This window comes from Cnephaeus nilssonii (genome assembly GCF_951640355.1).
Source record: "Cnephaeus nilssonii genome assembly, chromosome: X".
Lineage (NCBI taxonomy): Eukaryota > Metazoa > Chordata > Mammalia > Chiroptera > Vespertilionidae > Cnephaeus > Cnephaeus nilssonii.
In genome coordinates this window covers 43679225-43702404 of record NC_137071.1, presented here as the reverse complement: position 1 = coordinate 43702404, position 23180 = coordinate 43679225, and the positions used below count along the sequence as shown (strand labels likewise).

General features: G+C 38.6%; 1 pseudogene across 1 annotated transcript in view; it reads right to left on the bottom strand.

Moving 5' to 3' along the window:
* LOC307095292 (importin subunit alpha-1-like) overlaps window positions 1–19658 on the bottom strand; it is a 37692-nt pseudogene extending 18034 nt beyond the window's left edge. The window contains exon 1 of the transcript in view: window positions 19637–19658. The product of the transcript in view is annotated as an importin subunit alpha-1-like (transcript). The remainder of the gene's footprint in view (window positions 1–19636) is intronic.
* Between the last annotated feature and the right edge of the window lie 3522 nt (window positions 19659–23180).

Here is a 23180-nt window from a genome sequence, read left to right as displayed (position 1 = left end):
GTTTGTTTTTTCTCCTCTAACTCTTTGGTCTCATGCCATCAAGTATGCTTTCTGTGTGTGTGTGGTTTACTTTTTGTTTGTTTTTAGCCTCTCTGTTGTGGATTTTGATTTTATTATTCTTGTTTTGTTTTTTTGTTTTTTATTTCATCTGGTTTTGTCTAGTTTTTTTTTCTCTCAGAACCTGCATAAGAGTTAGTATGACAGCCACCCACAAATGGAACAGCAACAATCAAGACCCAAATTCAACAGGAGAGCCCATTACCCACATAAGGATAATTCTTATAACACCCAACTCAGAAAATCAAGGAGACTACAACACTGGGCCCAACAAGAAAGCCACCCAACCAAGACTGGAATGCATAGCAGTCTTATCTGATACACATAAACAAACACAAAGAAACAGCAAAAATGGGGAAACAAAGGAACAGGCCCCAAATGAAAGAACAGGAGGAATATCCTGAAAAAGAGCTTAATGAAATGAGGCAAGCAATTTCTCAAATATAGAGTTCAAATTAATGGTTAAAAGGATGCATAACCAACTTAGTGATAACTACAAGCAACTTAATGAGAACTACAAGGAACTTAGTGGGAACTACTTCAGCATAAAAATAGATATGGAAACCATGAATAAGAAACAATTGGAAATGAAGAATGACATAGTTGAGCTAAGGAACACCCTGGAATGAATCAATAGTAGATTAGAATAAGCTGAAGACAGAAACAGCAAATTAGAAGCAAGGAAGAAAAAAAAATCACTCAATTAGAGCAGGAAAAACAAACAAACAAACAAAAAACAAAACAAAAAAACACACACATAAAAAGCACTAGGAAAGGTTAAGGGAACTGTGGGACAACATGAAATGAAGCAACAACTGCATCATACAGGTACCAGAGGGAGAAGGAAGTGAGCAAGTGATAGAGAACCTCTGCGAAGAAATATTGACAGGAAATTTCCCTAACCTGGTGAAGCAAAAGTCTCCCAAGTTTACAAAGCACAGAGAGTCCTGATTAAAATGAACACAAAGAGAGCCTCAGCCAGACACATCATAATTAAAATGGCAAACATTAAAGACAAAGAAAGAATCTCAAGGGTAGCAAATGAGAGACAGTCAGTTAACTATAAGGGAACTCCTATAAGGCTGTCAGCTGATTTTTCAACAGAAACACTACAGGTCTGAAGGGAATGGCGTTAAGTATTCAAAGTAATGAAAAGCAAGGATCTGATGACTGAATCAGAAAACTATGGTACATCTACACAATGGAATATTATGCTGCCATAAAAAAGAAGGAATTCTTACCATTTGCAGCAACCTGGATGGAATTGGAGACCATTATGTTAAGGGAAATAAGCCAGTCAATGAAAGAAAAATACCACATGATCTCACTCATTTATGGATAATAAAGAACATTAAAAACTTGAACAAAAAGATAGATACAGAGACAGTAAAGCATCAAACAGTCTGTCAAATTACAGCAGGAAGGTTAGGGAGAAGTGGGGAAGATAAGAGATCAATCAAAGGACTTGTATGCATGCATATAAGCATAACCAATGGACGCAAAACTCTGGGGGGAGAGGGCATATATGGGTGTGGGGTGGGGGGGCAATGGTAAGATATGTACACATATAATACCTTAATAAAAAAATTGAAAAAAAAATGTAAGGGGATTATTACAAAGTTCAAAATATATACTCTTCATAAAAAAAAAGAAAAGCAAGGATCTGAAACTGAGACTACTCTATCAAGCAAAGCTATAATTGAAAATTGAAGGTGAAATAAAGAGCTTCTTAGAGAAAGAAAAAAGCTAAAGGAATTTATTATGACTAAACCAGCACTACAATAAATACTAAAGGAACTGATGTAGGAAAAAGAAAATAATAGAGAGAAAAAGAGGAACATGGGCATAAAGAATAAAAGTGTTGGGGGGGGGGTGTAAGAGATCCCAAGAATCAAGTCAAAGATTTGAAATATGAGGAAGCAAAAAACACCCAACCAGAAGAGCAAAAAGAAAAAAGAATCTAAAAATATGAAGATAGTGTAAGGAGCCTCTGGGAAAACTTCAAGTGTACCAACATCTGAATTATGGGGTTGGCAGAAGAAGGAAGAGAGAACAATATTGAAAACCTATTTGTAGAAATAATGACAGAAAACTTCCCCTACCTGGTGAAAGAAATAGACTTACAAGTCCAGGAAACACAGAGAACCCCACACAAAAGAAATTCAAAGAGGACCACACCAAGACACATCATATTTAAAATGCCAAGGGCAAAAGACAAAGAGGGAATCTTAAAAGCAGCAAGAAAACAACAACAACAGGTAATTACTTACAAGTGAGTGCCCATTTATCAACAGAAACTATGCAAGCCAGAAGGGAGTAGCAAGAAATATTCAAAGTGATGAAGAGCAAGAACCTACAACCAAGATTACTCTACCCAGCAAAGCTATCATTTAGAATTGAAAGCACAGTGTAAGCAGAAGGAAAGAAATAATAAAGATCAGAGAGGAGATAAACGACATAGAGACCAAAGAAACAATACAAAAGATCAACAAAACCAAGAGCTGGTTCTTTGAAAGGATAAACAAGATTGATGAACCTCTAGCCAGGCTCACCAAGAAGCAAAGAGAGAGGACCCAAATAAACAAAATCAGAAATGAAAGAGGTGAAATAACAACAGACCCTGATGAAATACAAAGGATTGTTACAAAATACTACGAACAACTCTATTCCAACAAACTGGACAACTTGGAGGAAATGGACATATTCCTAGACAAATACAACCTTCCAAAACTCAATCAGGAAGAATCTAAACAGCTCAACAGGCCAGTAACTATGGAAGAAATTGAAGCAGTCATCAAAAAGCTTCCGGCAAACAAAAGCCCGGGGCCAGACGGCTTCACAGGAGAGTTTTACCAAACATTCAAGGAAGAACTAAAACCTATCCTCCTCAGACTATTCCAAAACATTCAAGAGGAAGGAACACTTCCAGGCTCCTTCTATGAAGCCAGCATCACCCTAATACCAAAACCAGATAAAGACAACACAATGAAAGAGAATTACAGACCAATATCCCTCATGAACATAGATGCCAAAATCCTCAACAAAATCCTAGCAAATCGGCTCCAGCAATACATCAGAAAGATCATACATCATGACCAAGTAGGATTTATCCCAGGAATGCAAGGATGGTACAATACCCGCAAATCAATAAATGTGATACATCACATAAACAAATTGAGAGATAAAAATCATATAGTCATATCAATAGATGCAGAAAAAGCATTTGACAAAATCCAACACTCTTTCTTGATAAAAACTCTCAACAAGGTGGGAATAGAAGGATCATACCTCAACATAATAAAAGCTATATATGATAAACCCACAGCAAACATCATACTCAATGGGCAAAAAATAAAACCATTTCCCCTAAGAACAGGAACAAGACAGGGATGCCCACTCTCACCACTCCTGTTTGACATAGTACTGGAAGTATTAGCTACCGCAATTAGGCAAGAAGAAGAAATAAGAGGCATCCAAATTGGAAAAGAAGAAGTGAAGCTGTCCTTATTTGCAGATGACATGATACTGTACATAAAAAACCCAAAAGATTCCATCAAAAAACTAATAGACTTAATGAATGAATTCGGCAATGTAGCGGGATACAAAATTAACGCCAAGAAATCTATGGCATTTCTATACACCAATAGTGAACTTACAGAAAGAGAGACTAAAAAAGCAATCCCATTTACCATCGCACCAAAAAAATTAAGATACCTAGGAATAAACTTAACTAAGGAGGTAAAAGACCTATACGCGGAAAACTACAGGACACTGAAAAAAGAGATAGAGGAAGACGTAAACAGATGGAAGAACATACCATGTTCATGGATTGGTAGAATCAACATCATTAAAATGTCCATACTACCCAAAGCAATCTACAGATTCAATGCACTCCCCATTAAAATACCAACGGCATATTTCACAGACCTAGAAAGAACTCTCCAAAAATTCATCTGGAATAAAAAAAGACCCCGAATAGCCGCAGCAATCCTGAGAAAGAAGAATAAAGTAGGAGGGATCTCAATACCAGATTTCAAGCTGTATTACAAAGCCACTGTTCTCAAAACAGCCTGGTACTGGCACAAGAACAGACATATAGATCAATGGAACAGAATAGAGAATCCAGATATCGACCCAAACCACTATGCTCAATTAATATTTGACAAAGGAGGCATGAACATACAATGGAATCAAGACAGTCTCTTCAATAAATGGTTTTGGAAAAATTGGACACACACATGCAAAAAAATGAAACTAGATCACCAACTTACACCATATACAAAAATAAACTCAAAATGGATACAGGACTTAAACATAAGACGGGAAACCATAAAAATACTAGAGGAATCCACAGGCAACAAAATCTCAGACATATGCCAGAAGAACTTCTTCACTGACACTGCCCCTAGGGCAATGGAAGCTAAAGAGAAAATTAACAAATGGGACTACATCAAAATAAAAAGCTTTTTTACAGCAAAAGAAACCATCAACAAAACAACAAGAAAGCCCACTGCATGGGAGAACATATTTGCAAATGCTAGCACTGATAAAGGTTTAATCTCCAACATCTACAGGCAGCTTATGCAACTTAATAAAAGGAAGATAAATGATCCAATAAAAAAATGGGCAACGGACCTAAACAGAATATTTTCAAAAGAAGACAGAAGGTAGGCCAAGAGACACATGAAAACATGCTCAAAGTCACTTATTATCCGAGAGATGCAAATCAAAACAACAATGAGGTACCATCTCACACCTGTCAGAATGGCTATCATCAACAAATCAACAAACGACAAGTGTTGGCGAGGATGTGGAGAAAAAGGAACCCTCGTGCACTGCTGGTGGGAATGCAGACTGGTGCAGCCACTGTGGAGAACAGTATGGAGTTTCCTCAAAAAACTGAAAATGGAACTCCCATTTGACCCAGTAATCCCACTCCTGGGAATATATCCGAAGAAACTAGAAACACCAATCAGAAAGGATATATGCACCCCTATGTTCATAGCAGCACAATTTACAACAGCTAAGATTTGGAAACAGCCTAGGTGCCCGTCAGCAGATGACTGGATCAGAAAACTGTGGTACATCTACACAATGGAATACTATGCTGCTATAAAAAAGAAGGAATTCTCATAATTTGCAGCAACCTGGATGGAATTGGAGAATATTATACTAAGTGAAATAAGCCAGTCAATGAAAGAAAAATACCACATGATCTCACTCATTTATGGATAATAAAGAACATTATAAACTGATGAACAAAAAGATAGATACAGAGACAGTAAAGCAACAAACAGACTTTCAAATTACAGGGGGAAAGTTAGGGAGAGGGGGGAAGATAAGAAATCAAACGAAGGACTTGTATGCATGCATATAAGCATAAACAATGGACGCAAAACTCTGGGGGGTGAGGGCAAGTGTGGGTGTGGGGTGGGGGGGTAATGGTAAGATATGTACACATATAATACCTCAATAAAAGATTTAAAAAAAAAAGAAAAAGAAAAAAAATATATGAAGAAAACTGGAGATAAAAAAAAAAAAAGAATTGAAGGTCAGATAAAGAGCTTCACAGACAAGAAAAAACTAAAGGAGTTCATCACCACCAAACCAGTATTATATGAAATGTTGAAAGGTATTCTTTAAGAAGAGGAAGAAGAAGAAAAAGGTAAAGATAAAAATTATGAACAACAAAGTGACAACAAATATATATCTATCAACAAGTGAATCTAAAAATCAAGTGAATAAAAAATCTGATGAACAGAATAAACTTGTGAATATAATAGAATCAGGGGCATAGAAAAGGTGTGGACTGACAATTCTCAGGGGGAAGGGGGTGTAGGGGTGTGGGAAGAGACTGGACAAAAATCATACACCTATGGATGAGTACAATGGGGGAGGGTAAGGCCAGAAGGTGGGGTGGGAACCGGGTGGAGGGGAGCTATGGGGGAAAAAAGATGAACAATTGTAATAATCTGAACAATAAAGATTTATTAAATTAAAAAAGATTATTACTTTGTCATTTGACTTGTATTCAGAAAACTACAGGACATTGAAAAAAATAGATAGAGGAAGATATAAACAAGTGGAAGTATATACTGTGTTCGTAGATTGGAATAATTAACTATATTAAAATGCACATAATATTGAAAGCAATCTATAGATTCAATGCAATCTCTATTAAAATACCATTTAGCATATTTCACAGTTTTAGAATAAATACTCCAAAAATTTATATGGAAACAAAAAACCCTGAAGAGGCACAGCAATTTTAAGAAAGAAGAAAAAAGCCCAGCCAGTGTGGCTCAGTGGTTGATCGTTGACCTATGAATTAGGAGGTCACAGTCTAATTCCCGGTCAGGGCACATGCCCGGGTTGTGGGCTCTATCCCCAGTGGGGGGTGTGTAGAGGCAGCTGATCAATGATTCTCATCATTGATGTTTCTATCTTTCTCTCCCTCCTCCTTCCTCTCTGAAATTAATAAAAAGTATATTTTTAAAAAAAGAAAGATGAGACCTAGCTTGTTTGGCTCAGTGGATAGAGTGTCAGCTTGTGAACTGAAGGGTCCCAGGTTCAATTCCGATCAAGGGCACATGCCCGGGTTATGAACTCAATCTCCACTTGTGGGGCATGCAGGAGGCAGTTGATCAATATGATTCTCTCTCATCATTGATGTTTCAATCTCTCTCCCTTTCCCTTCCTCTATGAAGTCAATTAAAATATATTTTTTTAAAAAAAAAGAAAGAAAGAAGAAAAAATTGGAGGGATCACAATACCAGATATTAAATGATACTACAAAGTCATTGTTATCAAAACAATCTGCTACTGGCACAAGAACAGGCATACAGATCAATGGCACAAAGCAGAGAACCCAGGAATTGACCCATGCCAATATGGCCAATTAATATTTGACAAATTAGGCAAGAGCATACAATGGAGTAAAGACAGTCTTTTCTATAAATGGTGCTAGGAAAATTGGACAGGTACATGCAAAATAATCAACTAGGCCACCAAATTATACCATACACAAGAATAAACTCAAAATGGACAGATGGCCTAAAAGTAAGTCATGAAACCATAAAAGTCCTAGCAGAAGATGTAGTCCGGAGAATCTCAGATATCTCATGTAACAGAATTTTCACTGATAGGGCACAAGAAACTAAGAAAATAAACAAATGGGACTACATAAAAAAATATTTTTCACAGCAAAGGAAACCAGAATCAACATGAAAATGGAACCCACTGTATGGGAGAACATGTTTGCTAATGATATAACTGATAAGGGGTTAGTCACCAAAATATATAAATAAATTATACAACTCAACACCAGGAAGACAAACAATGCAATTTAAAAATGGGCAAACAACCTGAATAGACACTTTTCAAAAAAGAATATACAAATGGCCAAGAGACATATGACAAAAATGCTCAATATCACTAGAGAGATGTAAATTAAAACTACAATGAGATATCCCTTCACAACTGCCAGAATGGTTACCATTTATAAATTGACAAAGAACAAGTGTTGACAAGGATGTGTAGTAAAGGGAACCCTAATACACTACTCGTGGGAATTCAGACTGGTGCTGCCACTGTGGAAAACAATGTGGAGTTTTCTCAACAAATTAAAAATGGAACTGCCATTTGATCCAGTGACCCCACTTATAGGAATATATCCTAAGAATCCTGAAACACCAACCAGAAATATTATATGCACCCCTATGTTCATAGCAGTGTTATTTACAATAGTTAAGATCTGGAAACAGCCCAAGTTCTCATCAGTAGATGAGTGGTTAAAAAAGATGTAGTAATGCCTGGCCAGTGTTGCTCAGTGGTTAAGTGTCCACCCATGAACCAAGAGTTCACCAGTTCAAATCCTGGTCAGGGCACATATCCGGGTTGTGGGCTCGATCCCCAGTAAGGGTGTGTAGGAGACATGCAGGAGGCAGCCGATTGATGTTTCTCTCTCATCCATGTTTCTATCACTCTATCTCTCTCCCTACGTCTCTCTCTACAATCAATAAAAACATATTTTTTAAAAGCTGTGGTACATACTAGTATATACAATGGAATACTATGCAGCTGTGAAAAGGACCTCTTACATCTTGAGGCAGCATAGGGGGACCTGGAGATTATTATGCTAAAAAAAAATAAGCCAGCCAAACAGAGAAAGACAATTATCACATGATCTCACCTATATGTGCAATCTAATGAACAAAATAAACTGATGAATAAAATAGAACCTGTGCATGGAAACATGGAACAGACTGATGAATAGCAGAGGGAATCTAGGATAGGGGTCAGGAAGACAGTAATCAAATAATTTATATGCATATATGCGTTGTCCATGGACACAGACAATAAGGTTATGAAGGCCAAAGGATTTATATTCATATATGCATTGCCCATGGATACGTACAATAGGAACTGGGTGGAGTGGCCAATGGGGGCAAAGGAGAACCTCTGTAATATTCTCAACAATATATATTTTAAAATAAAGATTGAATAAGATAGCACATTTAAACCCCAGAACTTGCCATGTTGTAAGTATTCATTGTATGAATCCTGTCAGTATTAAGAAGAAGATGATAATTATAGTTAGGATTATGAAAAGTGACACCTAATTTCTTGAGACATTTTAATTAATATGGGCAAATTAATCCCTTGGAAAAATAATTGTAGAGGGGATTCAGGATTTAGTTTGTGGTGTAGGTAAACACATATAATTTAAAGTTAGAAAGCAAGGGTTTGAATTTTAATTCTGTCCCAAGCTACTTCAGTTACCTTGTTACTTCTCTGTGGCTCACTTTCCTTGTCTGTGGAATGAGTGTTGTTGGAAAAACAAACAAGAGCATAAATGTGAAAACACTTTGAAAATTGATAACCAAGAGGGAGTTATTAAAAATGAGTAAGGACTGGACTTTATGAGTTCAATTATTAATTTCTGGGAGTCTCCAGATTTCATTCTATTCACACCTTTCTGTTTCTTAGTGAGGGCATGAACCTTGGTATAAAAAGAACCGAGGCCCAGCAGAAGATGGATCATACTATGCATCAGGATCTGGGACTCAGTGGAAGAAAGATGATAGGTTAGAAATGAGATAACATAGAAATAAAGGCAAATATTCTATGTACACATTACCTGCTTTTTCACACATATTAACTAATTTAATCTTCTCTATAGTTCTATAAGTTAAAGATAATGATGTTTTATTTGTTTCTTTGAAACATTATTCTTGTTATTATTACAATTGTTTGTCCAACATAGAGTTCAGGAACATGTGCCATAACTAATTACAAAGGAGGGAAAACTATCTTTTTGCTGCTACATTCCTTTAAATATATTGGAATTCTTCAGATATAGCTATTAATAATATATGCTTTAGAGATATTGGTCTGCAATTTTCTTTCTTACTATTGTCCTAGACAGGTTTTGGTATCAGGGCAATATTGGTCTCATAAAATGAGTTAGGAAGTATTGTCACTTCTTCAATTTTTTCGAAGAGTCTGAGAAGGGTAAGTATTAAATCTTTTTTGAATGTTTGGTAGAATTCACCTGAAGCCATCTGGTCCTGAACTGTTATTTTTTGGGGGGAGAATTTTAATAACTGCTTCAATTTTCTATTTAGCTTATCCAATTCTTCATGATTCAATCTAGGAAAGGTTATATATTTCTAAGAAATTGTCCATTTTTTCTAGGTTATCAAATTGGGTAGCATGTAGCCTTTCAGAGTGTTTTTATATTAAATCCTAAACAAAATACTAACAAATTGAATACAAAAATACATTAAAATAATAATACATCACAAACAATTCATTTCATATTCAACATATACAAATTGATCAATATAATATACCACATTAACAAAGTAAGGGATAAAAAATCATATGATTATATCAATACATTCATAAAAAGCATTTGAGAAAATCAACATCCATTTATGATTAAAACACTTAATAAAATGGGTATAGATTGCCCTAGCTAGTTTTGGCACAGTGGATAGAGCGTTGGCCTGCAGACTGAAGGGTCCCGGGTTTGATTCTGGTCAAGGGCACATATCTGGGTTGCGGGCCGGTCCCCAGTAGGGGGTATGCAAGAGGCAGCCTATGAATGATTCTTTCTCAGCATTGATGTTTCTATTTCTCTCTCCCTCTCCATTCCTCTCTGAAATCAATAAAAATATATTTTAAAAAATGGGTACAAAAGAAAAATAGTTCAACATAATAAAGGCCATACATGGCAACCACTCAGCTAATATCATACTCAGTAATAGAAAGAAGAAAGCTTTTTTCTCTAAGATCTGGAAGAAGACAAGGATTCCCACTCTCATCAGTGCTATTCAACAAGAGAAAGAATATCCAAACTGGCAATAAGAAGTAAGATTGTCACTTTTTGCAGATTATATGATTCTTTATATAGAAAATCTTCAAGACTGCATCAAAAACTATTAGGAGAAATAAACAAATACAGTAAAATTTTAGTATAAAAAAAGCAAAATACAGATATCAACTGCAGTTGTATATATAAACAATTAAATTTAAGAAAAAGAAATGAAAATAATATATTTTGCATTTGTAACAAAAAAGGATAAAATACTTAAAATACTAAATTTAACAAAGGATGTGAAGGACGTATACACTGAAAACTTCAAGACATTGTTAACAGAAATTGAAGGAGACACAAAGAAATGGAAAGATATTCCATGTTCATGAATTAGAAAAAATAAAATACCCATTTTATTGAGTGCTTTAATAATGAATGGGTGTTGGATCTTCTCAAATGCTTTTTTATGCATGTATTGGTATGATCATATGATAAAAATCATTATTTTGTTAATGTGGTAATATTACATTGATCAATTTGTGTATGTTGAACCATCCTTGTGCTCATGGAATGAACTCTGATTGTGATGTATTATCACTTAATGTATTTTTGTATTCAATTTGTTGGTATTTTGTTTAGGATATAATGCAAAGGACTATACAAAAATAACATGAAAGGTTGTATGTCACCAAATAACATAGTTTAAATGGCCCTGTTACCTATAGCAATATACAGATTTAATGCAAATCCCATTAAAATCCCAAATGGCATTAAAAATATAGAACAAAAATTAACCAAATTTATATGGAACCACAAAAGACCTCAAATAATCAAAGAAATCCTGGGAGAAAAGAACAAAGCTAAGAATATTACACACCCTGAGTTCAAATTTTAATACAAAGGTACAATATTCAAAACAGTATGGTATTGGCAGGAAAACAGACACACAGACCAATGGAAAAGAATTGAGTCCAGAAATAACAATGCATATATATGGGCAACTAATCTTCAATGAAGGAACAAAAAAATACAACGGAGAATAGAAAGTCTCTTCAATAAATGGTGCTGAAAATTTGGAAAGCCACATGCAAAAGAATAGAATTAGACTGCTATTTGACTCCATACACAAAAATTAACTCAAAGTGGATCAATGACTTAAATATAAGACCTTAAACAATAAAACATGTAGAAGAAAACATAAGTACTAAACTTATAGACCTTGGTCTCAGAGTGGAATTTATGAACTTTACCCCCAAAGTGAGGGAAGCAAAAGGGAGAATAAGTAAATTGGACTACATCAAACTAAAAAGCTTCTGCAAGGCCAAAGAAACTATCGATAAAACAAAAAAAGTAAACCTACTGGTTGGTAGAAGGTATCTGCATGTGATACCTACAATAAAAGGCTAATATATAAAATGCATAAAGATATCATTCAACTCAATAGCAACAACAACAAAAAAAAACCCAATCCATTTAAAAAAATAGACAGAGCCCTGAACAGACACTTCTCCTAAAAAGACATGCAAAGGGCCATATTAAAAGATGTTAAACTTTACTAGCTATAAGGGAAATTAAAATACAAACTACAATAAGATACCACCTCATACCTATTAGAATGCCTATTATTAATAAGTCAAGTAATAACAGTGTTAGAGAGGATGTTTAGAAAAGGGAACCTCCATACAATTCTGGTGAGAATGTAAATTGCTACAGCCACTATGGAAAACTGTGAAGGTTCTTAAAAAAATTAAGAATGGAGTTACCATTTAACCCAGAAATCCCTCTTCTGGATATCTACCCCAAAATTTTGAAAATATTTATTCATAAAAATATATGTACCCCTGTGTTCATTGCAGCATTATTCATGGTAGCTGAGACATGGAAACAACCTGGTACTTTTCAATGAATGATGGATAAAGAAGTTTTATATATATATATATATATATATATATATATATATATATATATATATATAAATACTACTCAACCATAGGAAAAAATGAAATGCTGACATTTGCAACATCGTGGATGAATCTTGAGAGTATCATCCTAAGCAAAATAAGTCAGACAGAAAAAGTAAAAATATATATATATATATATATATATATATATATATATATATATATATAATTTCACTCATATGTGGGATACAAAACTGAAATCACCAAGTGAACAAACGAAGTCATATACACAGGCAAAGATATTGTGGTTACCAGAGCAAAGGGAGGTGGGGTAATAAAGGGTAAAATATACGGTGACAGAAGAAGAATTGACTTCAGGTGGTGAAAACACAATGCAATTTACAGATCATGTATCATAGAAATGTACACTTGAAACCTATTTAATCTTATAAACCAATGTCACACAAATAAATTTAATTTAAAAATAAAAAGTAGTCATATATATGGAGTAACTTAGAAAACCAAGAGCATACCCAGTCAATATTGCATGCTTTAAAAAGTCCTGAGAAGACCTTAGGTTTTCACATTAGCCTGATTTCTGATCTCAGAGAAAGCCAAACTAAATGGTAAAGAAGTGCCCTAGCAGAGAGACAATCAGTAAAGATTTGTAGAGGTGGTTGTTCTCTCCATTTTGTTTTTTGTTTCATTTCCCTGGATTTTAAGGAAATCTCTGTCAAAACAGTAGCTGAAATTACTGAAAGGAACAGAGACTTCAGGGATCACACATGACAAGGAATAATCTTTGCAAGTATAGTTTGGAAAAATGTAAAAAAATGGACTACTATAGCTTTTAACAATTAAAAAAACACACACAACACAGGGAAGGCATGGAAAACTGGTTTCCATTGTTATCACATTTTAATATCAAATGCCTACTTTCAAAAATAAGAATAAATGTCAAGATATACAAAGAAACAGGAAAACATGGTTTATTCAAGGGAACAAGTACATTCATAAAAAATAACCTGGAGAAAACCCAATCAGCAAATTCAATAGAAAGACTAAATGTGCTCACATTACTAAAAACTGAATAAAGAACTAAAAGAAATTATGAAAACCAGATATAAATAAAATGAGAATATCAACCAAGATATAAAAGTTATATAAAATAAGGAATCATAAATTATGGAGATTAAAAATATAACTAAAAATAAAACATTAATAGAGGCCCAGCAGCACATCTAAACAAATAAAGTAATCAGTAACTTATAATAAAACAATTGAAATTGAGTCAGAGGAGAAAAAAGTGAGCAGAGCTTAACTAATTTGTGGGGAAACAATGAAGAAGCCAAAAACACATTATGTAAGTTCCAGAATGGAAGGAGAAAGAGAAATGAGAAAAAATATTATCTGAAGAAATACTGGCTGAAAACTTTCCAAATTTGTTGAAGCACATGAGTCAACAAGTTTAAGTTCAAAAAACTCTAAGTAGGATAATTCCAAAAGAGAGCCACACTGAGACACACTATAATTAGACTGATAAAGGACAAAGACAAAGAAAGGCTACTGAAAGCAGCAATAGAGAAATGACTCATTCTGTATAAGGGGTTCTCGAACATTAATTTCTTATCATAACCCTTGGAAACCAGAAAGTAGTAGAGTGATATACTTAAAAGTGCTTAAAGATAAAAACAAAACAAAAAAAACCAGTCAACTAAGAATTCTATGCCCCCAAAAACTGTTCTTCAGAAATAATGGAGAAATTGTGATATTTCCAAATTACAAGATCTAATGGAGTTTAATATAATTAGACCTATGGTATGTAAAATTCTAAAGGTAATTATTCAGATTGACATAAAATGGTGATACACAGAAAACCAAAACTGTAGGAAGACAAAAAGCATCCTGGACAGATAAAAATAATGGGCAAGTATAAAAGCCAGGGTCCATGTAATGTTGCTTTGTAACTCCATCAGTTATGTTCTGCATGTTTTAAAAGATAAATGCATAAAAATAGTTCTAAAAATATATTATAGATTCTGCTCAAAATGGCGGCTGAATAGAGTCGTGTTTGGAGTCTGGCCCTGGGGCGGAGAGTAGGAGCGGCAGAGGTTCGCAGGGTGAGTGTATGTTGGCAAGCTAAGGGACAGCTAAACTCCAGGAGAATGTGGGGGAGTGCTGGGCAGGGTTCCCCTGACCGTGCAGCACCCACAGGGGCTGGGTCCCCTCCCAGAGCTGCGGGCTCACCAGGCGCCTCGCCATCTTGCAAGGAAAGGAGGATTTTATTGGAAACCTGACTTTCCGCAACAACTGCAAACACTGAACAGCTGTGAGCACCAGAACACCAGTCCCCTATCAGCGCAAACATTCGGATTCAAAGGAACTCTTCACTGCACCACGGAAAGGTCAGATTTCACCTGGGATAAGGTGTGGTTTCTCAACCCCGCGGAAGCGCACGAGCCGCAGGACCAGCAGGACCCGGGAGGTCTGTGCCTAGAAAAATCTGCGGCAGTTGGAGCTGAATGTGGAAGGGGGTCCTCTGAGCTGCTAACAGAAGTGATCTCTTAAAAGCAACTCATTTTAATCTGATGAGGAGGGTCAGACTAAGAATTTTCAAAGGAGTGCAGGCTCTTTAGTCTTGCGCGCAAACCCACTGTCAGCATACTTGGGCTCTTTCCGACTCTGATTACTAAGCCCAATACATAGGAAAACCCAGGTGGGGAATACCCTGAAAGACTGCAGGGGGAAGTTGTTTTTCCGGAACCTGGGGAGCAGAGCTGGGTGCGACCATCAGAGAGGCAGCTCTGAGGCGCACACCTCCACAAACCGGTAGTGAGTGCCATAGAGGGGGGAAAAAAAAGCTAGAGAGGCCCGGAAGTCAATTCAGAAACACTGCCACCCAGGGGCTGAAACACTAATTGTCTCTGGTGTAATAAAAAATAAATACGAGAAATTAAGACACAGCCGGCTTAAAAATCAGGACTGGCTTATAACACTGAGGAGCAGTGGAACGAAGGGAACTGAAATACCGCCCAGACTGGGAAACAGGTATACCAAACAGAATAATAGAGGAAGTGAATGACAGCCGCTACTGCACATTTTAGTCTTCCTATTTTTTATTTTAAATTCTTTTTTTTAATTTATTTTTTTATTCTAATTTTTTATTTTCATTTTTTGCATCTTTTGCTTAAGAAACTAAATTTTTTTCCTTTTCCCACTCGATTTTCACCTTTTTAACTATTACATTTTTATTTTCAATCAGCATTATTATTACTATTATTTTACTTTTTTTTATGCCATTTGATTTTCTCTTTCTTTTATTTTGGGATTAGTGTCCTACATTCTATTTGCATCTTTCCCTTACAATCATTTTACCCTATCTCAACGCTAACATTATGCCATCACTCTCCTCTTAACCTTTCCGCTTTTGGTCTCATGTTTATCTTAACCCTTTCTGGCTTTAGATTTTCCCTACTTTTACAGTTTACCCTCTGCTAAAATTTCACCCTACTTATATATCTAATTCCCAACCCCCAGCTCCAAGTCCATACATACCTCTCTCTACACTAACTTAAAAAAAAACAACTGTTTTTCTCTCTGGCCTTTTGTTGTTGTTTGCTTGAATGTTGATTAGATTGAATGTTTATGCTTTTTTATGAGATTGTTTTGATTATTCTTTTTGTTTGTTTGTTTGGTTCTTTTGTTTGCTTTGTTTTTGTTTGTTTCTTACTTTTGTTTTCCCTTGCCTCACTTGATATTAGTTGATGTTGCAGTTTGTATTAATCTCCAGGCTCGTGTTACTGGAATTTGCTGGGATTAGTGGTTGTTCTATTGGAGTTTACTCCCCATATGTATAGTTTGTTCCCCTTTTCTCTCTTAGTATCATTCTTGTCTCTCTTACTTTTTTTTCTTTTCTTTTTTTTTTCTTCTCTTTTCCCAAGTTCAGATTCTCACTCTTTTTTTTTGTTCTTCCTTTTTACTCTTCCTCTTCCTCTCCTATTCCCTAATTTGTCTTTCTCTGGTGGTCACCTTTATTGGAGGTTATTAATATCGTGAATACAATTCTGTTCAGTGCCTTGTGTGTTGTGCCTATCCCTCTTTCTTCCTCACTGTAATAAATCAATAAAAAATACATTAAAAAAAGAGACACATGAAAACATGCTCAAAGTCACTTATTATCTGAGAGATGCAAATCAAAACAACAATGCGGTACCATCTCATACCTGTCAGAATGGCTATCATCAACAAATCAACAAATGACAAGTGTTGGCGAGGATGTGGAGAAAAAGGAACCCTCGTGCACTGCTGGTGGGAATGCAGACTGGTGCAGCCACTGTGAAGAACAGTATGGAGTTTCCTCAAAAAACTGAAAATGGAACTCCCATTTGACCCAGTAATCCCACTCCTGGGAATATATCCGAAGAAACTAGAAACACCAATCAGAAAGGATATATGCACCCCTATCTTCATAGCAACACAATTTATAATAGCTAAGATTTGGAAACAGCCTAGGTGCCCGTCAGCAGATGACTGGATCAGAAAACTGTGGTACATCTACACAATGGAATACTATGCTGCCATAAAAAAGAAGGAATTCTCTTCATTTGCAGCAACGTGGATGGAATTGGAGTACATTATGCTAAGTGAAATAAGCCAGTCAATGAAAGAAAAATACCACATGATCTCACTCATTTATGGATAATAAAGAACATTATAAACTGATGAACAAAAAGATAGATACAGAGACATTAAAGCATCAAACAGACTGTCAAATTTCAGGGGGAAGTTTAGGGAGAGGTGGGGGAGATAAGAAATCAAACGAAGGACTTGTATGCATGCATATAAGCATAACCAATGGACACAAAACTCTGGGGGGTGAGGGCATGTATGGTTGTGGGGTGGGGGGAGCAATGGTAAGATATGTACACATATAATACCTCAATTAAAAATATATATATATATATTTATATTATAGTTCACAGAACATATAAAATGTAATAGGTAATATCAATAAACTAAAAGAAGGACAGAGATGTGTAGGAGTATAGTGCTTTTTAAATAACTGAACTTATGTTGGTATAGATTCAAATTACATTTTTATAACTCTAGCACATTATGTATATACTGGTGGCCTGGTGCACAGATTCATGCACATTGAAAGGAAATTAATTAGAAGAAATATTTTAATATCACTATTTGCCCTCTCTCTATAATAGAAGTGTCAGAGATGAAAGAAAATTAATAAAATGTATATGAAAATAATATATAAATTAACAAATAAACAACAACATGATATAACAATAAAAACATGATATAAAAACAACATTGATAAAAAACAATGACTGATAAATTGATTAAACTTATTCTAATATCTCCCTGTATACCACATTAAGAGTAAAATCACTTTCAGAGTGCTTGACTAATTTCCTTTGTGATGAAGTATTTACACTTTAACTTTATCGTCACAAGCTCTTTGAACTCAAGAGAAAGCAACATACAACTGACCATGTCTCAAAATGGGTTCAGGTAGGAATATTCCTACTCTGTCTAGAGGTTGTCCTTGTGATTTATTAATAGTAATCACAAATGCTGGCATCACAGGAAACTGTCTTTGAATTAATTTAAATGGGAGGCCAGTGTCAGATGGGGACAAATCAATTCCTAGAATCAGAACAACCTCTCCTCCCGCAGATCCTGTTAATACTTCAGCTTTGATTATGTTAGGTTGCAATCTTTTTTTTTAATTTCTTTATTGATTAAGGTGTCACATATTTGTCCTCATCCCCCCATTGCCATCCCATACCCCTCCCCACGGATGCCACCATGCCCCTGTTGTCCTTAACCATTGGTTAGGCTCGTGTGCATGCACAATAGTCCTTTGGTTGATCTCTCCCCCCTACCCCCACCTTCCCCTACCCTCCCTCTGAGGCCCGACAGTCCGATCGATGCCTCCTTGTTTCTGGGTCTGTTCTTGTTCATCAGTCTATGTTGTTCATCATTTTCCCTAGATGAGTGACATCATGTGTTACTAGAAATATACTTATAAGAACCGAATGTGAGACGAGCAATAATAGTTATGCTGACAGGCAAATGAATCAGTCTGTAGTGAGTTTCTTTCTGGACCAACAGTTCTTTTGAGACCCAATTTCAATGTCCACCAGTTCCTATGTGTACATGTCGGCACTGACTTTTCAGCTCTGGATGGTGGACAAATGGTGTTAATGCAGGTCCGACTCCCTCTGGTTTGGTCTAGCCCGGACCCAGGGACACGGCTTCCCCCGAACTCAGGGGGGCGTGGCCTCAACCGGGCACGGGACCCAGCCTCACCCGGATCCAGGGTCGCACGGCCTCACCCGGACCCGGGATCCAGCTTCACCCGGACCCAGGGGCGTGTGGCCTCTCCCGGACCCAGGGGTGCGGTCCCACCCGGGCCTGGGACCCAGCCTCTCCCGGACCCAGGGACGCGGTCCCCCCCAGACCCGGGACCCAGCCTCACCTGGACCCAGGGGCGCGGCCTCACCTGAACCCGGGAACCAGCCTTACCTAGATCCAGGGGCGTGAGGCCTCATCCAGACCCAGGGGCGTGAAGCCTCACCCAGGCCCAGGGGCGCACAGCCTCGCCCAGACCCGGGACCCAGCCTCACCCAGACCCAGGGGCATGCGGCCTCACCGGGATCCAGGGGCATGTGGCCTCTCCCAGACCCAGGGGCACGCAGTTTCACCGGAACCCGGGACTCAGCCTCACCCTGACCTGGCTTCCAGCCTTGCCCGGACCCAGAGGCGCGCGGCCTCTCCCGGACCTGAGACCCAGCGGGGCTTTGTCTTCTTGATCCCAATTCCTATCGGTCAATTCCCTCTCAGCAATTCCACTCGGGTCTACAGCAGCGACGCCGGGCGAGCGCTCCTGGATCCAGCACCCAGCGGGGCCTCATCTTCCCGATCCCAACCCTCATCTGTCAATTCCTTCTCAGCAATTCCTCCGGCCATTTTCTCAAAGCTCCAGGGCGGCTGCCGTGGAACTCGCTGGGCAGCGGGCTCGGCGAAACTCCAGTGCACCTGGTGCATGGTGGCTGGCTCGTCCGGGGTTGCAGCATCGGCGCTCGGGTCTGCAGCGGTGGCCGGTCGCCGGGTGTGCGCACCTGGCCGCTTCCGGGGCGCTGGGATTTTCGAAGGACTCGGAGGTCAGCAAGCGTGGGGTCTCCCACCCCATGTCTCCCAGGGTCTCATCTGTTCGTGCTCGGCAGCGAGTGGAGCCGTCCCCTCAGCCGGAGACCGCTGGGGGAACTGCGCCGAGCACATTCCAGGCCGCCATTGTGTCGCCAGAGCCGTAGTTCTTAAAGTGTGATCTTTGGCTCACCGGCATCAGCATCTTCCCGCATGCCCCTCTCTTTTATTCTAGTTGTAGAGCATCTGCTCAGCCAGCACTCCAGTGGTTCTGGATGGTGTCTGCTCTGTTTTCCCATTGTAGTTTCAAAATTGTTGTGGTAGGCAACAATCAGGCGTCCGCCCTATGCCTCCATCTTGGTCCTCCTTTGTGTAGTGAAGTCTTGATTGTTGTTAGTGTCACTGGGAGGAATTTTCCCCCAGGCCAATTGGCTGTGAGGACCCGCTGTATCTATAAAGAAAGAGTTGCTGTGCAGGAGACACGTTTATGGGTCGGGACTTGTTCCAGTAGGGCTTTGGCGCTCACTGTGTCTGCCTCTTGAATGTGTCCCTTATGCGACTGGTTGAAATCTGGTGTGGTCTCACACCAACCACTAGATGCCCTCGTTTCTGAGTCTCCAATGGGGTGCAGGTCAGCTGCTGTCTGAGGCCACTAAGCAGGAGTTACAGCAAAAACTGCAGTTTTCTCCTCCTGCTTGAGTGGTTTTGGAGCAGTCTGACTGGAACTGCAGTTTATTTGGTTAAGCTGCCACAGGGCAGACCATTTATATGCAAAAGCTGCTGTTTGGAGCCTGGGCGGGTTTGTAGAATGTGCGGGGCGGGTCTCAGGGCAGGGCGGGTCTCAGGGTGGGGAGGGTCTCAGGGCGTCACTAGGCTAGGGCGTGGCAAACTGCAATGGCTGCAAGTCTGCTTTTTCTGCCTTTTCTGCCTTTCTGCATTTCCAAGTCCCCACGTCCCGTGCTCTAGCGCAGTAAACACTGATTGCTGGGTGCACCTCTGCAAGAAAGTCACTCTCACTTTCCGACACGATGGCTGAGAATCCAGCTTCTCCCCGTAGGTGTCTGGGTCTCCCGCGCGTCCCCAGAAACTGGATTTCAGAGTGATGGGGAGCTTATCTCCCTTAGGGTTGGAAAAAAAGCCGCTCGTCCCTTCCCCCGCCACCAGCCCGACCCACGCGCCTCCGCACCTCAGCCCCTCCTAGTTTGCTCTTTCCTCTTCCCTCTTAGTTGTAAATCCACCATTCAGCCAGCTCTCCTGTGGTTCTGGGTGGCAGACGCTCTGTCCTCTAGTTGTATTTTTGAAATTGCTGTGCGCAGCGCAGTTCATTTGTTTAATTTTGCCGCCATCTTGGTTCTCCAGGTTGCAATCTTTTGATAATAAATCTAGTACCATTTTCAAAGACCCCATTTACTATTAAGATTTCTCAGTAGCATGATGATTGCACCTATTTTCTTTTTATCACAAATATTTATATTTATTTATTTATTATTGATTAAGGTATTACATATGTGTCCTTATCCCCCCATGTCCCCCTCACCCCCATAAATCATTTCACGGGGGATTTCAATAATATCCATTCTAAGAGCTTTATATGTATCATGCATGCACAAGTCAACGTTTATTTTTAAATTGCCAGTGTGTGTCATATGTACCAGCCAGTCGGTCAGTCCGATGGATGTAGCCTTTTATCTATACTAATAAAAGCCTAGGTGATCCTCAAGCACTCGTGCGTGACATCATCACAAGATGGCTGTCACAAGATGGCCGTCACAAGATGGCTGCATGCAAAGAAAAGGTGGGGGCCCAGCGGCCGCTTCACACGGTGAGGCCTGGGGGTCCTGCAGTTCTGTGTGGCACTGAGGAGGCTGGTCCCAGGGGAGGAGGTGAATCGCAGCAGGGGAGGGTAGTTGTGGGTGATCATGCTGGCAGGGGAGGGCAGTTGGGGGCAATCAGGCAGGCAGGCACGTTAGTGGTTAGTAGCCAGAGGTCCCAGATTGTGAGAGGGATGTCTGGCTGCCAGTTTAGGCCTGATCCCACAGGGATCCCAGATTGGAGAGGGTACAGGCTGGGCTGAGGGACACCCCCCCTCACACGCTGTACATGAATTTCGTGCAACAGGCCTCTAGTATATCTATATATCTATCTCTATCTCTATCTCTATCTCTATCTCTATCTCTATCTCTATACCTATATCTATATCTATATCTATCTATATCTATATCTATATCATCTATATCTATATAAATGCCTAAGCGATCATTAAGACCAAATGATCAGAATGACCAGTTGACCATTCGCTATGATGTGCACTGACCACCAGGTTGTAGACACTCAATTCAGGAGTTGCCTCATGGTGGTCAGTTCGCTCCCACAGCCAACCTCCCAAGGCCGGCCAACTGCCCACAATCGCTCCCCCACACCAGCTGGCCTCCATTGGCCCCTAGTGCTAAACCATTCCTATATGACTTGCTTCTGGGTCAGGGTTTGTACATGGCAGTCAGCTGATTTCTCAACAGAAACTATGCAGGTCAGAAGGGGGTGGCAAGAAATATTCAAAGAGATGAATAGCAAGAACCTACAACCAAGATTACTCTACCCAGCAAAGCTATCATTCAGAATTGAAGGTCAGATAAAGAGCTTCACAGAGAAGAAAAAGCTAAAGGAGTTCATCACCACCAAACCAGTATTATATGAAATGCTGAAGGGTATTCTTTAAGAAGAGGAAGAAGAAGAAAAAGGTAAAGATAAAAATTATCAATAACAGATACATATCTATCAACAAGTGAATCTAAAAATCAAGTGAATAGAAAATCTGATGAAAAGAATAAACTGGTGAATATAATAGAATCATGGGCATAGAAAGGGAGTGGACTGACAATTCTCTGGGGGAAGGGGGTGTGGGGGTGCGGGAAGAGATTGAACAAAAATCGTACACCTATGGATGAGGGGGGTAAGGGCAGAGGGTGGGGTGGGATCCGGGTGGAAGGGAGCTATGGTGGGGAAAAAGAGGAACAATTGTAATAATCTGAACAATAAAGATTAATTTTAAAAAAAGAAAGTAGTAATGGTGAAAATGAGGGGCATAAAAAGCTGTAAGACATAGAGCAACAAAATGCAAAATGGCAGTAGTTTAATCCTAATTTGTCAGTAATTACTTTAAATGTAAATGGATTACACTTCCAATTAAAAGTCATAGGTTGGCAGAAGGGATGAAAAGACATGTCTACTATATGCTGTATAAAGGGAATTGTTCAAGTTGAAATGAAAGGACATTAAATAGTAACATAAAGACACTGGTTAAGGTAAATATATAGAAAAATACTCCAATACTGTAATGGTGGTGCATAATTTGCTTTTAATCCTAGTATAAAAATTAAAAGACAAAAGTTTTAAGAGTTACTGTAACTACAATAATTATATACACTGTATAAAATACATAAATTGTAACATCAGCAACATAAAATGTATAAGAGGGAGAAGTGTAGAGAGTTTGTGTGTGAGGGAAGTTAAGTCAACATCATCTTAAAACAGACTTCGTAAATATAAGATGAATTTTGTGAGCCCTATAGTAATCACAAAGAAAAAAAAACTGTAGATATACAAAGATAAAGGGAAAGAAATCTATAATAATAAAAGCATAATATGCTAATCAGACCGGACGTCCTTCCATACATCCTTCCTTCCAGACAAAGCTGCAGCGGGCAGGGGCCAAAGCAGAGGCGGCAGAGTCCCCCGGG